This window comes from Narcine bancroftii, chromosome 7 (assembly GCF_036971445.1).
Source record: "Narcine bancroftii isolate sNarBan1 chromosome 7, sNarBan1.hap1, whole genome shotgun sequence".
Taxonomy (NCBI): Eukaryota; Metazoa; Chordata; class Chondrichthyes; order Torpediniformes; family Narcinidae; genus Narcine; species Narcine bancroftii.
Genome location: NC_091475.1, coordinates 156,155,426 through 156,174,444, shown reverse-complemented (window position 1 = coordinate 156,174,444; position 19,019 = coordinate 156,155,426). Strand labels below are relative to the sequence as shown.

At 40.2% G+C, this 19,019-nt stretch overlaps 1 protein-coding gene across 4 annotated transcripts in view; it reads right to left on the bottom strand.

Annotated features, from left to right (window-relative positions):
• The window catches only part of LOC138739254 (disks large homolog 2-like), a 784,112-nt gene that overhangs the window by 718,273 nt on the left and 46,820 nt on the right, over nucleotides 1-19,019 (bottom strand). The window lies entirely within an intron of this gene.

Sequence of the window (19,019 nt, the reverse complement as noted above, 5' to 3'; positions counted from 1 at the left end):
AATTAAGAAATGCTTCCACACAAAGTATCTGAACATCTGCAAATCTGTTCTGTAATTTGCAATTAATTCAAGTCAGCTGTTAATTTTAAATCTGACAGAGGAATGGAGGGGTGCAGTGCACAGGATTTAGAACAAGGTCACAGATCAGCAAATAATCTCATTGACTGGTGGGCTTGAAGTGTCATAAATTAAAAAAATGTTTGAGAGTGTTAGCAATTTATAAAGATGGGTTAGAGAATACCTGGTAATTTGTTGTTCAGTGCTTGCAAATCAAACTATCACATACTTTCTACCAAACTCTTAAATGAACAAATAAAAATATACATTGCTTAAAACAGAATTTAAATTATGCCTAAAGTTCAGAGATGGCCTGAAGGAAAAACAAACAACTTACACTGAACCAAGACTTCCTTTGTCTCCATAGAACTTTGGGTGAAAGTGTTGAGAAAAATCAGATGGACCACAACTCTTCCTCACAGTACCACCACTGAATGTATAAAGAACACTTCTAAGGCTCACCTCACATGGTGGCCTTCAATGGAAACACTCCCACCAACAGCTGCAAACTAATTCTGCTAACTGATACCCATGGCTACATTTGAAAAGAAAAACACTGCGATCCGGCAGAGAACAAACTTCTTGGATGTCTTCATCTAAATTGCTTTTGTGTAAGACCAGTGCACCACAGCTGCTACCACTGTACAAGAAAATGAAATGTTAATGTCAAAGTTGTAGGAACAAAGTTTGAAAAATTTGAATAACTAATTACAAACCATCGAACATTTAAATGAGGAAAAACTGGGAAAGCTTGCTAGTGAGAGCCCCTTTCACACTACCAACCCTCCTGGGAAGGGATAAAACTTACCAGGGGGATACTGCACTCAGGAGCTTTTCCCACTCAACTGTGATTTACCTGGTTAATCAGCAACCATGTTGGTATTTTGTGAAAACTTTATCACCCATGTAGCTCCCAAAATTTTGCAACTGCAACTGTTTTATTTACAGCAGTTATTTTCCCCAAGTTTCAGGAACACAATGGCTATTCTGGCCATTTAAACCTGTGCCACCTATTATCAACCTTGGCATCAGTTTAAAATAATGACAGCAGTTTGCTCGAGACACATATGCAGGCAAGTTGGTGAATATTGTCTGAAAAATCTCAATTTATTGGTGGAAATGAACCATCATTAGAACAGCCCAGCCAAGTGAACTGTGCATCCCGTGATTGGTGTAAAGTACTGCTGGAATCTTTGTGGTTCATTTTCAATTCTGAGGATCTTGTGGATAGTATGTTTAGGGCAGTGGTCACACCACAGTTTAAGAGTGTGCAGACGAGGGGGAATCTATGATTGGCAGGCAGGTAGTTCCAAGCAGGTAGTCTCACAGGCTCGTGAGTTTCTGTTGTTCATTAAAAGAGGTTCTTTTTGAATTTTGGAAAAAAAATGGTTCTTTTTGGGTATTTGTAGCTGGAGTCAGAAGGATGGCAAAACAAATGGCCCAAATACATTTGAATAGAAGTGTAGAGATGGGGGAAATTAATATTTTGGGTGACAGATGGTTGCTTCTGTGGCTCAGAATGGTGTTTGAATAGCTGAGGAGCTCACTGAGCAGAGACTGTGCAGAACTTGTACTGTAATATAAATCGGAGAAATGAGCAACTGCAGGTAGACTTTAGGAGCTAGGAAAGCAGAATCTCAATGTCCGCACAACCACGTGGTAACAAGTATAGATGGACATTGCTTCTGAATGTGTGAACAGGCATTGAACAGAAGTGATGCTGGACATTTGAAACTAAAATTCAATAGCAATTGAGTGCATCTAAACAAGTCAAAGTGTTGACAGCAGAAAAAGTTTACAAGCTCATTTTTGTCAGGACCTATTTCTGTTCCACATTTGTTCACAGCAGAAAATGTTGAATACTCATCCTCGAACAGCTGCCTCTTTCACCCACCTGTCACAGAAAATCATGCAACCAATACTAAATACTCCTCAGCTACCCGTGGACAGAAAATCAGACTTTGTTAATTAAAATAAATGTAGTCACAGCAATAGTAGCAAGTTTAGTTTTTGCAGCGTTCAATTACAATGATGCGACAAATCAGAAAACACTGGTTTCATATGTGCAATGTTTTTCCAATTATTGAACAATTAGCACATGAACTAGTGTTGGCATAGACAATCTCATCACTGATCAAAATTACTTGGTTGAATATCCAGCATTAGATTACCATTTCAGAAGAGATACACATTAACTGAGCAGCTGGCATGTTGAGTTCTGTGGCGAGATTTTTTTTTAAATGACGAGGACTATAACTAGTAAAAAGGAATGTGGATTGTGCTAATATGGGAACAGGGAAATTAAGACAGGCCTCAAGAGTAGAGCTGTGGTATATAAGCAGTTATTTCCCCCAAGTTTCAGGAGCACGATTAATTGTGTTAAGGCATAGAAAATTGGATTTATTGTTTACAATCAAAATATACACTAATTGTTCTCACAATGGCCAACTCTAACATATAGTTAAATCAGCATCTTAATCTGTCAGACTTGGCCAATAACAAGATCTTTGTAACTGCCATTCTATGATCAAAACAGCTCTGCTCCTCCAATTGGAATATTCCGTAGAATAGCCCTTCGGATTGCGCCCAACTATGAGGCCCATGGATGGGTGAATGTGCTTGTTAGATTAGGGACTGACCTCACTGCGACCAAAAAGAGATTTTGAAGCAGGAGAAGTTTTAAGTTGGGAAACACGGATTGGGGTGTCTGCATAGCTGACAGACAAAGTTCGGGTGGTTATGGGTGACGATTTGGGAAAACAATTGACCAATTTTATTTTGGAGCAATAATTGTAGGAGCAAATAAAAATACCATGGGGAGCTGATGTTTGAAACAACAGGTGATTTAAAACAAAAGCCAACAAGAGACCACTCAAAGTTGACCTCCTAAGTATGATAGAACATTGCAGCACAAAAACATTGCAGCCCTTCTAGACTGCGCTAAACCTTTTTTTTGCCTAATCCCACTGATCTGCACCCAGTCCATAGCCCTCCATACTGCTCCCATCCATGTACCTGTCCAAATTCTTCTTGAATGTTAAATTTGACCCCACATTCACCACTTCAACTGGCAGCTCATTCCATACTCCCAACACTCTGTGTGAAGTTCACCCTCATGTTTCCCCCTAAACTTTTCCCCTTAAACCCTTAACCCACGTTCTCTGGTTGGTATCTCATCTACCTTCAGAGGGAAACACTTATCTCCATGCATTTTGTCTATCCCCCTCATAAATTTAAATACTTCCATCAAATCTCCAAGGAATAAAGTTTAACTTTTCCCTATAACTCAGTTCCTGACGTCCAGGAAACATCCTAGTAAATCTTCTTTGCACTCCTATCTTATTGATATATTTCCTGCAGCTAAGTTACCAAAACTGCACACAATACTGCAAATTTGGCCTCACCAATGTCTTATACAACTTTACCATAACATCCTTACTCCTAAACTCAATACTTAGATTTTATGCCAAAAGTTCTCCTGACAACCTTATCCACCTGTGACACCACTTTCAGGGAATTATCCATCTGTATTACCAGATCCCCCTACCACACTCCTCAGTGTCCTACCAATTTGCCACACCTCACAATTGTATGCATTCAATTCCGTCCACCATTTTTCAGCCCATTTTCCCAGCTGGTCCAGATCCCTCTGCAAGCTTTGAAACCTTCTTTTCTGTCCACAATGCCCCCAATATTAGTGTTATCTGCAAACTTGCTGATCCAATTTACCATATCATCCAGATCATTGATAGAGATGACAAACACCAATGCTCTCAGCACCAACCCCTGAGACACACCACTAGTCACAGGCCTCCAGTCTAAGAAACAATCATCCCCCACTACTCTCTGGCTTCTCCCATCCAGCCATTATCAAATCCAGTTCACTACTTCACCATGCCTAGCATCTGAACCTTCCTGACTAACCTACCATGTGGAACCTTTCAAAGGCCTTACTCAAGTCCATGTCAACAACATCCACAGCCTTTCTTGCATCAACTTTCTCAGTAACCTCCACAAAATACTTTGAGATTGGTTAAACATGACCCATCATGTAAAAAGCCAAGATGACTATCATTAATCAATTTCTGGATATCTAAGTAAATATATATCCAATCTCTTAGAACACTTTCCAATAATTTACTTACTACTGATGTCATGCTCACTGGCCTTTAATTTCCAGTTACTTTTAGAGCTTTTTAAAAAAAAAAATGACGGAACAACGTGAGCTACCCTCCAATCCTCTGGCACCACACCAGTGGCTAAGGACATTGTAAATATTTTTGCCAGAGCCCCTGCAATTTCTACACTAACCTCCCTCAAGTTCCAAGGGAATATCTTGTCAGGCCCTGGGGATTTAACAACTCTTATTTGCTTTAAGACTACAAGCACCTTATCCTCTTTAATCTGTAATAGGTTCCAGGACTCTGCTGCTGGCTTTCCTTACTTCCCACAATTCTGTGACCATTTCCTGAATGAAATCTCATGGAAAAAACATCCACGATCTCCTCCATCTCTTTTGGCTCCATACAGGCTGACCACTCTGATCTTCAAGGGGACCAATTTTGTTCCTTACTGTCGTTTTGTTCTTAATACATCTGTAGAAACCCTTAGGATTTTCATTCACACTGTCTGTCAAAGCAACCTCATGTCTGTTAACCTTCCTGATTTCTTGAGGGATTTCCTGCATTTTTTATACTCGAGTACCTCATTTGCTCTATGTTGCCTATTCCTCTCTTTTCTTCCAAAATCATATCCTCAATATCCTTCAAAAACCAAGGTTCCCTATGCCTGCTAACTTTGCTTTTAATCCTGACAAGAGCATACAAACTCTATACTCTCAAAATTTCACCTTTGAAGGTCCTCCACTTACCTAGCAAATCCTTGCCTGGAAACAACCTATCCCAATCCATGCATTCTAGATCTCAACATGAGGCCCAGATCTATCCTTCTCCACAATTAACAAAACTAATGGCATTATGATCACTGGACCCAAAATGTTCCCCTACACATACTTCTGTCATCTGTCCGGTCTCCTTCCCTCATGAAACATTCAGTATTATACTCTTTTAAATTGGTAACTCTGTATATTGATTTAGAAAACTTTTTGGCTTGATTTGGGCAATTTATTCAAATAAATAATTGGAGTAAGATTCCCACAGGATGCGATGTTATTTTTACTGGAAGGTATTAGAGGGATTAAACCCAAATTAAAACTGAATATATCAAGTAACATTTGTTCAAATTGCCTTGGAAATAGCTTAAAAGTGTATTGCTATAACTTGGAAGTCAGATACTGATCTGAGAATGGATAGATGGCACACAGAAATTCTGAGTTGCATTCCACTTGAGAAAACTACTTATAAGAGAAATATATTTTTATGAAATATGAAGCCCATATTTACATAATGTTCATATTAGAATTTAAATGAATCACAAACATACCCTCTTATAAGACTCTATAAATATTTATGTTTAAAAGTATCAGAAAGTGAAGTACTCTTGTCGGGATTTTCTTGTCCCTCTTTTTATTAGTTTGTAGGGGGTTGGGGATTTATAGGTTTTTCTTTCTTTTGGTTTACTTTTATCTTTTTTATAAAATACAAAAGATACTTGGATTAAGTTTGAAATATTGTGATATATTTGGTAAGTAGTTTTATATAAAAATATATTAAAACAGGAAAACTTTTCTGAATACATTTGACAAACTCCAACCCATCCAGCTGTTTTACAATATAGGAGTCGACCAGCACAACCTTGTGTTTCCTACAGTGGTATGCTTGCTCTACAGATTTGCTCCTCTAATTCCAGTTGACTATTGGGTGGTCTATAATACAATCCCATGAGTATGGTCATGCCTTTCCCGTTCCTCAGCTCCACCTATATAGCCTCAGTAGATGAACCCTCTGGCCTGTCGTGCTTGAACACAGCTGTGATATTTTCCCTGACAAGCAATGCCACTACCCCTCCCCCCCCAACCACCGTTCTATCGAGTCTAAAGCAACAGAAGTTCGGAACACTGAGCTGCCAGTTCTGCCCCTCCTGCAACCAAGTTTCATTTGGCCACAATGTTATAATTCCATGTGCCAATCCATGCTCTAAGCTCATCTGCCTTTCCTGCAATACTCGTTGCAATGAAATAGATGCACCTGAGAAAACAGGCATCACATACAACCCTTTGATTTCTGATATTACATGCAATTTTCACATCACATTTTCCCTCCTCCACTCATCGATCTGCTCTGGCACTATGGTTCCCATCCCCCTGCAAATCTAGATTAAACCCTCCAGAGGATTGCCAGCAAACCTCTCAAGGATATTAGTACCCTTCTAGTTCAAATGCAAACTGTCCCACCAGAACAGGTCCCACCTTTCCCGGAAGAGAGCCCAATGATCTAAATACCTCAGTGGTTCTCAACCTATTTCTTTCCACTCATATACCACTTCAAGTAATCCCCATGCCATAAGTGATATCATTAGTAAGGGATTACTTAAGGTGGTATGCAAATGGGAAGGGAAGGTTGAGAATCACTGCTCTAAACCCAATTGTTACTGAAACATTTTGCTTGAGAAAAATTGTAATTGGCCAATTTCCTTTGGAGTTATGAAACCATGCACATAACGAGTCAATTAAGTACGATTAAATCAGTGGTTTTCACACTTTTTCTTTCCACCCACAAACCACCTTAAGCAATTCATTACTAATCATAGAGCACCTATGGCATAGGGAAGACTTAAAATGGTATGTGAGAGGAAAGGAAAAGGTTGAGAACCACAAATACCTGAAGCCCTCCTTCCTGCACCACGTCTTTAGCCACGTGTTAAGCTGCATTATCCTTTTAGTTCTAACCTCACTAGCACATGGCATAGGTAGCAATCTGAGATCACTACCCTGGAGGTCCTGTCTTTCACTTAACTCCCCAAATTCTCCTTGTAGGATTTCCTCACCCTTCCAACCGACATCACTGGTCCCCATATGGACCACAACATCTGGCTGCTCACCCTCCCTCCTGAGTATGCAGTGAACTCGATGCGAGATGTCTCTGAACCTGGCACCAGGGAGTCATACCATCTGAGATACTCTCTCTCTTCCACAGAACCTCTCATCTGTCCCCTAATGATGAAATCATCACTACAGCTTGCCTATTCTCCTTCCTTCCTTTCTTAGCTACAAGACCAGACTCCATTCCAGAGACCTCCTCCCCACAGTAGGTCCTCCTCCCCACAGTATCCAAAATGGTATATTTGTTCTTGAGGGGAACAGTCACAGGCATGACCTGCACTGCCTGGCTGTTCCCTTTCCTCTTCTATCACCCATCTACCCTCCTCCAGCCTCCTATGTGTGATAGCACCCATCTAACTCCTGTCTATCACCCCCTCTACCTTCTGAATGATCTAGAATTCATCCAACTCCAATTCCTTAACTCAGCTTAATCAGGAGCTGCAGCTGAATGCACTTCATGCAAATTAAGTAGTCAGGGATATGGCTGGCTTCCTTGATGACCCACATTAGGCTGAGGGAGCATTCCCTGCTTTGGCTACCATTCCCACTATTTATGACTTTAAGAAAAAAAATCTATATCTATACCTGCCCTTACCTCTGCCTATCTTGCTGAATCCTTTTTGTTCCTTGATTAGAGTGGCCCTTTCTTACTTCAACACCACCACCTCAACCTCTTCTCAATAAAGCCCCTTGAGCCAAAACCTTGCCACTCTGACTCACCTCACTCTGACAATTACTGTTCCCTTGATTCTGGCACAGGTTTTCTACTCTCAATGGACAATTACAGGCACTTGATCAAGTTGGTTTTACTGTTTTTATTACAGAATGGGAGTTTAAAAGATCTAGTTACTGGCAAGATAAAGGTTGATGACAAAATAGGATGCTTATTTGTTAGTTAGTTTTAGTTAACAATAGCTCCTAGTTTCTGTTATAACAATGGGGGCATGTTATGATTGTAATTTACTAAACAATAAATCCAATTTCCTATTACCAGCAGAGGATACATACTATCACATAATAGCATCCCTGAAACTTGGTGTTGTCACTGCTGTATTCCACAGCTCTACTCTTGGGCTTGTTTTCAGTCCCCTGTAACCACAAGAGCACAATCCACCTCCTTCTTTATAAGTTACAACCTTCACCTTTCTTCCCCTACAACAGGTTTCATCTGAACATTCCCTCAAGAATAAAAATGATCAAAAAAATGATCAAAAAAATGTTCATGTTCATGTTTAATTGCTGTATATGTCATATATTATTTGTTTTTTGAACGAATAAATAAAGTTTTAAAAAAAGAATAAAAATGATTTCACAAATAAAATTAATGCCAGTTATAAACAACAAATAGGTAGAATGCATTTCACCACTGTTTCATTCATATACAAATTAATTCACGACTCAGTAAATGCAGAATGCCCTCATCGTTTGACCATCTACCAAGCATCACTAGTATTACTGAAATTTTCAAATGGTGCCAGAAATTAAACAAAGTACTCCAAATGAGATTCAAGGATCTAATCAGCTCTAAACATACTACTTTCTATAGTGCAGCTCCCTGAAGATAAACATTATTGCAATATTAATTTATTGAGATGTGTTTTGATATTAAGATCAGTATTTATTAGCTAATTGGCCTTGCTGATGAACAAGCTTCTCAGTTATGGAACTTCCACAATATTGTTGCATGGGAGTTTCAATCATCAGACATTGCAGCAGATGAAGGAACAATATTTCTAAATAAGGTTGGTTTGTGATTTGAGAGGTACCTGCAGCATGTTGCTTTCCAATGTGTCATCTGCCCTTTGCTCTTCCTGATAGTAGAAGATACAGGAATGGGAGGTGCTATCAGAGCAGCCATTTTTCCCCAAATGACTGTGGTGGAGGGAAAGAATATTTAGAATCATGTAAAGGATAGTCAGTGAAGTAAGCCACTTTTTAACTGGAGACCTCATTTTAATTACAAGCTGCACTCCTGAAAAAACATTTCATAATGCATGGCAAGAGATGCCTTAATCCAATAGTTTTCCACCTTTCATTTATAAGAAAATATTACTATTTGCCATTCTCAAATCCAAATGGATAGGAAGGGTTTAAAAGGATATGGACTGATTGCAAGCAAATGGGATTCACACAGAATAACAAAGTGATCAGCGTGGATGAGTTGGGATGAAGGATCTGTTAACAATACTCCAAACTCCATATTTTATTCTATTTGCAATGTCTTCTCCTGCATTTTCAAATAGCAGTAAATTGAACAATAATTAGCCAGCTTCTTGTCAATGGTATGTACTTCAGACATGGTAGATTCATGACTTAACCACCTTCAGACCCTTCAACCTCCCAAGCGCCTTCTCCTTCTGACCCCTGACTCTCCAATTTCTGGCACATTGCTGGGTGTGACAGATTATATCATATTTTATATTGTATATAGATAGGTTCTGAAGGAGATGGATTGTGGGGGAGTGTAGGTCACAAACAAACTCTTCACAAAACAGATCTCATTTAAAATGCAAGAGCTTTGCTGAAAGTGAGTCATGCAGGCACCAAGAGCCTTTGCAAAGACAATAAAGCAAGGAGACTGCTTTGCTAAAGAATTTCAAAAATAGGTGTAAATGGATAATTGTTTTGAAAGCAATAGATGAATGGACTCAAGTTTGGGTCTCGTCGCAGTTTGCTGTTCCAAGAAGGTCATGTGGTAGGTGAGAGAGCCAGAGAGCCAAACAGGCTTTCTCGAAGAGCAGAGAGAGAGAACTAGTTTCTGCAGTCATGGCAAGCTGGCAGTATGTTGAAACCCAATTTTGAAGATGAGATGCAAGTTCAACCTATTGAAAATCTTTTGTGGACCATACAAGAAGAAATGACTGGCTAGAGTGTTTCATCTGAAATAATGAAAACAAAAGGATGTCCTGCAGAAGAGGAGGTTGTCATTTGGAAAACCCTGATGGGCCAAGTTTCTTCAGCAAGACACTGAAGTGGCTGATCAGAGGGAATCAGTTTGTGCATGTCCAACGAGCAACAAATCCCTCAAAAATCAACAAGAACCTTCCTGACCAGTAACCATTTAAGCACCAGAGCTTGGTGAAAATTCATAAATGTTAAATTCTGTGCACAGTACAAGAATTGCTTGATACCAGTGAACTTGGAGGAATGAGAAATGAGATTGGACTGAATCAAATATCTTTTCTGAACACTCACATTACATACACGTGCACTTAGAAGGGGGTTAAGTTAATAGTAATTGAGTTAGAGTTTGATCCAGTTTTTATGTTTAAAAAAAATTAAAAGTAACTTTTAAGTAACTATTTGTTTTTGTGAATTTCTATTGCTGCTGGGTTTTTGGGTCCTCTGGGCCTGTAACACTGGTGCCTTTCATAGTAAAGACTGATGTCATTATCTATTCAGTTCATCTGCCACATTTTTTTTCCCATTACCACTTCTCTAGCACAATTTTCCTGTAGCCCAATGTCCACTTTTGCCCCTTTTACTCTTTATATATCTGAAAAAAAAACTGGTATTCTTTTATGGCTCGTTTTCTTTCATAGATCATCTTTTCTTCCCTTATTAATTTTTTGTTACCTTCTGTTAGTTTCTGAAAGCTACAGCTTCCTACTAATTTTTGCAGTGCCATCTCATTCGCTTTTATGTCGTCTTTGACTTCTCATGTCAGCCACCTGCTGCCTCACCCTCCCTTTAGAATGCTTCTTTTTGGGATGAAGAGATCCATCAATTTTCAAATGTTCCTAGAAACTCCTGCCAGTGCTACTCTACCATATTTCCCCTTTTAGTTAGCTTTGGCCAGCACCTCTCTCCTGCCTCCATAGTTTCCTTTACTTAACTGTAATATCCCATTTTAGCTTCTTCCTCTCAAACTGCAGAGCCAATTAATTCTATGAAATTATGAACACTATCTCCTACTGGTTCTATAACCTTAAGATCCCTAATAAAATCCAGTTTATTACACAGCACCAAATCCAAAATATCACCAAATCCAAAATATCTTTTTTCCTTGGTGGGCTTGACCACAAGCAGCTCTCAAAAGCCATCTTGTAGGCATTTCACAAGTTTCTTCTCTTGGAATCCAGTTTCCCAAAATATATTGAAATCCCCCATGATCACCATAATGTTCTTCTTTTAATCCATGCCTTCGTTAACTCATGCTGTAATTTTCACACTACATCCTGGCAGTGATTTGGAGGCCTGCATGCAACTCCCATCAGGGTCTTTCTACCCATGCAGTTTCTCAACTCTACCCACAAAGATTCTTCAATCTCTGATCCTATGTCCCTTCTTGCTTCGGATTTTATTTTTAAATCAATGGAACCACCCCATTCACGTTTCTAATAGGATGTGAATCCTTGGTTGTTTCGTTCCCAGCTGTGATCCTCATTCAGTCACATCATTGTTCCTGCCCATTTCTAATTGCACTTAAACCTCAACTACCTCTTTTGTATCACTCTTGGGTCACTCAGGTCTTCATTATCAGAGGACAAGCAATCCAGGCCCAACTAAAATGTTAATGCACCAGGTTATGTCTTTATGCTTTCTCTGAAAAGCTGGCTTTGAATATATTGCTTCTCCCTCAATTAAATTTTTTTTAAAAGCACTGAGCTTCACAATTTTAGTGCAAATATTACAAAAACACTTTTTCAGCTCCATTAAACAACAAGCTGACTTCAAAACCAAACTGTCCAGTTAAAATTCTATATAATTAGGATACTTCTAAATCTCACAGGTGTGTGGTTTCTTCTTTTTCTTTTGACCAGATCCTCAAAATTGTTTGAATTTGGCACCCATACTAAATATAATCCACCTAAAAGGAAATGGAAAAGATTTCCATTGAGATAAAGCTCCGATTTCTCATGAACCATCTTTGGCAAGGTGCCCCCACATTAGTGAGAAGCAAACAAAGCTGACAAATTTCAAAGCTCCAAATGCCACCTGCTTTTCATTGCTATCAAAGCAGTGCTCCCACAAATAGTAAGAAAAAGGCTCTGAAACATGGCGACACTTTGTAATTTGCTTCCAACTAACGTCCTTACACACTCTACAACAACTGTACTCTATCTCACCACTAACTTTTCAAGTCAGTTTTACTTATTGTACCTAACTGAGATGACTAACTGGTCTGTATGCACTGCGTGTGACAATAAACTTGAAACTGATATTTGATGTGGCAGATTAGGAAAATCCTGCAGTGAGGACATTGACATTGTAAAAATAAGTAATGGATGCATGAGAGATGGTTTTTGTTTGGAATGTTACAAACTTAGCAATGACAAACTTGGAAAATATATTGACTAGAGAAGTGCAGGTCAGCTGGAGCTTTTCTGAAAAGCCTCTGGGAAAACATTATGAGTACAGCTATGTAATTGCATCATGGATTCTACCCACTGAGTTGCCAACCACGATGTTTCAAATACTGGAGTATGCTCAGGTTTTCTACTCTTGAGGTTACCACTGAACGATTATCTCAGAGGCGAAATGCTGAAGAAATAACTCACTACCTGTAAAATACACTCTATAGAACGTAGAAGGTTTCAGTTCCAAAGTTTCCCTATCAGGTCACCTGACACGAGGAGACTGTTCTTTTATGTAGCAAAAACAGCAACAAGCACCCCCATATCAACTGACACCATGCCACAATAATTGTGGTGTTGGTGTTTGAGTTCGAATTTACAGAGAAATGAACAGAATCATGTAGTGCACACTCATGAGGTCATTTGGAGTGCCTGATGCCAGAAGATTAGATGAACTAAAGAAACAATTTTGTTTTACAAAGTGGATTACAAAATAAAGAAATGAAGATGCGAGGTCTGAAATATTCAGATCATGTAGAATATGGGAATTTAAAATGAACACAAAACATGATGCCCCCATTGTAGATTGTATATGGAAGTGCGCATCAAATTTGGCAATTAATGTGATATCATGCAAAAATTATTACCCAGTACTTTTTAAAACCACAATAACTGTGCCAATCCAATTTTGCACCTGAAGAAACACTCATGCCTGATCCAATTTCTTTTGTTTTCTTTCCCCAGGTCAATGATTCACACACTGTTTGTTGCACATATGCATTTCAATTCCATATGGGTTGTCATCGGATTTTTGCTTCACAAGGATCCTATTCTGCATACTCCCAGCTGCAGCGATTTAATGTTGCAAATAACATGGGCCCAACTTGAAATCAAAATTCCGTACAAATTAAGACCTGATAAATAATGTGAACAATTTGCAAAACTAAAATGATGATAAAATTGATCTAGGCTAATAAAATAATTTTTTTTAAATGTTTGAAGGTGAAAAAGAAAATCTGCAGATGCTGGGGTCCAGAATTGCTGAAAAAACTCAGCAGGTCACACAACATCCAAAGAAATACAAACCTTTGACATTTTGGGCCCCAACCCTTCTTCAGATGAAGTGAAGATGGGCTCTGGCCCAAAGTGTTCACTTTTTTTTAAAAAGTTTCTGTGGATGCTATGTCATCTGCTGAGTTTCAATAGCACTTTTATGTACAGTTTTCTACTTTTACAACCATGAGCAAAGCAAGTTCTTTTGCTTTTCTTCTATTCTTCCCAGTTGAACAATTGACATATTGTTTGAGGTATTCAATGAATAACTGCTTAAGTGTGAGCATCACCACATATTAGCTGTGGAAAGTATCCTCTAATCTTGTCCGATGGTCTCTTTAAATGCAGGAACCATATGTCAGCAATAAGGATATGAATGCCAACTTTTTGTCCTTGTTCCTGGCAGTGTTGCAATGTACCACTTTTCTGGGTGAAATCAACTAAGAGGATACAGATTTGAAATTGATTAAGGATCCTTTCAGAAAGGCATGAAAGGCAGGGTTCCTTCTGTTATTCAAGAGAAAACATTACACTGTATTACCTGCTTATTAACCACTTCATCTGGTTAATGAGCCAAATAGTTTACAATCTCATTTGTTCAAATTCTACAAAGAAATTGATACTCAATTAGTCTGACTGAATTTATGGCAAAGCTTCAATCATGTGCGATGATCACCTGAGCATTAATCTCCTGAATTAGGTAGAAAAATAACAAGGGGAAGTCTGCAGTGGCTGTGATTATAGTAAAAAAAAAGTGCTAGAGGAACTTAGCAGGTGTTGCAGCACCAAAAGGAGGTAAAGATGAATAACCAATGTTGTGGGTTGAGCCCTTCATCAAGGTATGAGCAAAAAGCAGGTAGGCACCTGAAGAAAATGGATGAGGAGGAGGAGCAGAGGTCAACAGGCAAAAGGCCTCTTGGTCTTGGATTGGATGTCAGGAAAGGATTGAATGGAGAACAGGCATGGCTCTATAAATGCAGACCTGGAGAAAAAGAGGTCAAGGGAAAGGGATACAGTGCTAGAGGAAATAAGATATGGGAGAAGGAAAGAGAGACAGGGGCAAGAGGAGCCAATGGAGACAGGCCGATGTTAAGCCATTTGGTTGGAGGGTGCCCAGATAGAATATCATTTGTTGTTCCTCCAATTTGTGGTCTCAGTCTGGCAGTGCATGAGACCATTGACAAAGATGCCTGCATGGGAATGGCAGTGAATAGATGTGTAGTCATACATGTAGTAAGAAAAAGATCAAAAGTGCAATTAATGTAGATGAGAAATTGACAGGATAGATTCCAAGATATTATCAGGCAGTTATGTCCTGGGTTGTACCATCGGAGGTCTTAATAAACACGAAGAGAAGCTTGTAAGTTTAGAAGCACAAACCTTTTCTGCACATCAGGTTACTGGTCATGTATTAATACACTGTCACACTGAGCATGCTCACCACTCAAATGTGATGTGGCTCAGTCTTGCAGTGTTCATGCTCCAGCATAAAATAGTCCCAAGTTTCCTCTGTATATAACATCCGTCCTAAAAAAATGTATTAAAAAATTTAAGATTTAAAATTTCTTGAAAATAAATTGTTACTGCTTCTTTATCTGCACTTGCCTTTAAGAATTAATTATTATAATTACACAATTGCAGTTCTTTTCAGTGGATGTTGTGGCAGGTTGTGGCTTCTCCACCTCGTAGACCTTGTTGTGTTGTTTGGTTCGGTGGTGTTAGTGTGCTTGTGGGTGGTGGTGTTGTTTGCCTAAGTTCTCCTGTTGCTTGCTGTTCAGTTGTTACGGTGTTGTTGGTTGGGGTTCTACTCTCATTCCTTCATAAGTTGTTGGATATTTAGAAGCTGCTGGTGTTTCTGGCACTTTCCATGTCAGATCTGGTGTTGGGCGAATGTTTCGTCTCAGCTGCCTGCCAGATTCTGTCTCAATGATGTATGACCTTGGCGTCTCAGCTTCTCTAACAATCTTTGCTGGACTCCAGGTTTTTAATTATTGGCTCTTGAACATGCATATGCTGCCCTCTGAAGAGTTTTAGTAGTGTTTGTGCATGTTTATTACAATATTGACAACTTTCCTCTTGTATGTTAGTCAACTTTCTTCTGGTTTCCTCTTGGTCTTCTGCTGAATGGATTTTGCTTGGCAGGGTTGTCTTGTACTGTCTGCCATTCAGAAGCTCTGACAGGGATTTCATGTCGGCCCTCAAGGGTGTTGCTCGCAATGACAGAAGAGATAGTGAGAGTGTGTTTAATTGTCTGTACATGCCTCGCAATGAATCCATGGCCCTTGGGGTAATGTGGTGATGATGTAGTGATGGTGAATCCATATTCTGCAGCTAGTTCTCTGAATTCACGCAATGTAAATTGGGTCCCTTTGTCACATATCACTTGTTCGGGTATCCCCTGTTCTGTGAAGAGCACATGTGCTGCAGCAGTGATGGTCGATGGTTCACTTTCCTTATGAAAGGGAATTTGGATTAGTAGCAGGACACAATCAGATACCATTCTTGGTTTTCTGTGATCAGGTCTGCTCCCACTGTGTGCCATGGCCTGGCGGGTATTTCCACAGGTATCATTCATTGTGTATTTCTGGCATGCCGGACATGTAGCCACCATGTTTTCAATGTCCTTGTACATGCCTATCCAGTAAACTGCTGACTTTGCTCTAAGTTTGCATTTCTCCATTCCCATGTGGCCTTGGTGTATTTTCAGGAGAATTTATTTTTTCATTGTGTCTGGTATTATCAGCCGAGACCCTGCCAGCAGTACACCGTTCTCCAGGGATATGTCGTCCCTGACAGACCAACACTGGCGTATTGTAGGCTGTGCCTGTTTTATCCTTTCTGACCATCCCTGTATCACCTGTTGGGAGAAGCAGCTGCAGCTCTTCATCCTTTATGGTTTCTTCTTTAATCAGGTTTAGTTTGTTACTGGTTACCTGACAAGGGGATGCAACTTGACTTCCATGTCTTTCATTTTGTAATTTTCATTTGGGGAAAGATGTGACAAAGCATCAGCAAGCACCATTTCCTTCCCTGGCCTATACTTCAAGGTAAAGTCATAACATTGGAGCCGGAGGAGTAGCCTCTGTCGTCTGGCTGATGCCTTGCTAAGATTCTTTTCCTGGATGTGTTCCAGCGGGCGATGATCACTCTCTACCACAAACTATCTCCCATAGAGGAATTTGTGGAATTTTTTGCATCTATATATGATTGGGTCTCTGCTGTTGTCAGGGCTTTTGAGGTAAGGGCTATCGGTTTTCCTTCCTGAACCAATGCTGCCCCAAGGCCTCTGATGGAAGTGTCTACTTGTAATGTGATAGTTTTTTTTCCTGTCGTAGTAGCTCAGTTCTACTTCTCTGTAGACCACTTCCTTAAGCTTGTTGAAATCTCGCTGATGCGACGGTGACCACTAAAACTCCATATCCTCTTTCAGCAACTCGGAGGTTGGCTGTGTGGTCTGGCATGTGTGGGGTGAAAGACCAGGCCAAGGAAGCTTCTTAGTTCCTTCATGTCCCTTGGATGGTCCATTTCAGCAATGGCTGTTATCTTCTCTGGGCTTGGCCCAACCCCTTCAGGTGTGTACACCATTCCGAAGAACTGGCACTCCTCCATCTTAATGATGCAGTTGTCTGCATTGAGTTTGATGCCGGCCCCTCTTGTTCTCTCCATGGCCTCATGTAGATGGAGATAGTGAGTTTTCCAGTCTTTGCCAAAGATCTGGATGTCATCTGCGATGCCGACAAAACCCCTGCATCCCCTGTATGTCTCATCCATCTTTTGCTGGAAGATGTCTTGGCTCAACTTTAGGCCTAAAGGTAGGCGCAGGAACTTGCACCAGCCGAATGAAGTGTTGAAAGTTGTTAGCAGTATCAATTCTTCATCCAGCTTCACATTCCAATAACCATTCTTGGCATCTAGCTTACTGAAGGTTTTGGATCCCGCTAGTTCAGAAGTGATGTCTTCCAGCATTGGTATTGGATAGTCCCCTCTTTTGATTGCTTGGTTTGTCTTTAGGGTCCAGACATATTCTTATGGGGCCATTCGGTTTTTCCCTTTACCACTATAGAATTTACCCAGTCAATTGGCTCGACTACTTTTGCTATTACTCGGTTTTTTTCCATTTCCTGCTTTAGCCTTTGCTTCAGCTCTATTGGCACCTTACGTGGAGCATGGTTTGTATTTTGGGTCGATAGTAAATGTGGTATTCAAAGTTCCCAAAGCGCCAAACTGTGTCATAAAAGCATTCAGGGTACATGTCCTTGAGCTTGGCCTTATTTATGATCAAAGGGTATTGCTCAAGCGGGGTGTTGCTATTGATCCTCTTGGACATTTTCTTCTCCCAGATCTCGTTGTTTTCAGAGATTAGCTAATTTCTGACAACTTTTCAGGCGTAGGATTGCTGGTCCGTCAGCGTCAACCGCAAAGAATGTGCATGTGATGCTCTTTCCTTTATGTTTGCCTTTTATTTGGACTTTTCCTAGTTGTTTAATCATGGGGCCACCAGAGGCTGCGAGCGTGACATTTACGGCTTTTCGTGTGCCTTTCTCTGGGTACCCATTCTTTATGTGCTCGGGGAACATCTGGTGGTGCAGTCTAAGCAGGAAGACATTGCTTTGTGATCCTCTATCCAACTTTATTTTCAAGTTGAATATTATTGGTTAGTTTCCAATCTTTTTACTTGGATCGTGGTGTGCAATTCATTTTTTTTCCCTCCCCTTTCTTGGACGTCTCATGGAGGAGTATTGTTTCGATGCTGAGCATCAGTGAATTGGAGTCACTGCTGTCACTTCCCTCGACGTGGTGTACTTCCCTTTTGTATTCTTGGTTTCTCTCTTTTCATGTCAGACCTACACATCTTTTCCCAGTGATTGACCTTTTCCCAGTGATGGTCCTGCTCTTCGAACCATACGCTGGGCATTTCTTGCAGTCATTGAAGGGGTGCATTCTGCCACACCTCCTGCAGTTCTCGGATGTCTGCAACTTTCTCTGCATGCGCTTAATGGCATCGACCCTTCCATCTCCGTGCTGCGTGTTGGCCTGCTCAGAGAGGGATTGCATTTGCCTCCTAGTGGTCTCCAAGGCCCTAGCTGAGTCTACACCATCTGCTAGTTTCAAGCTGTCTTTTCCTATGACAGCTTCCTGCACTTCAGGATGAGTGGTTCCCCAGACTAGTTGGTCAACTATTCTCTCCTCTGTTTCTTTGAACTTGCATTTTGCTGCAATGTTCTTTAGCCTTGTGGGGAAATTATCTACCGACTCATCAGGCTCTCGTTTTAATCCCTGGAACTCATAATGCTTTATTCTATGGTTGGATTTTGGTTCCAGATGAGAGGAAAATTTTTCAGATATCCTTTCTGGGTTATATTCTTCCTCTTCAGCCAGCTCCCACCTATTAAACAGGTCTAGTCCTCGCTCCCCCATCCAAAGAAGGATGTAACTAACTTTTTTCTCTGGTGTGATTCCCTTGAGGAGACTTTTGAATGCCAGGTTGCCCTTCTGCTTGAACTTTTTAAAAGCCTCTATGATGTCATCGGCTTCCCAGTCCATGATTGGGTGTAATGCTGCTGCTGCCATTTTCTTCTCCAGCAATGATAGTCAGGTAATGGTGCCTTTTT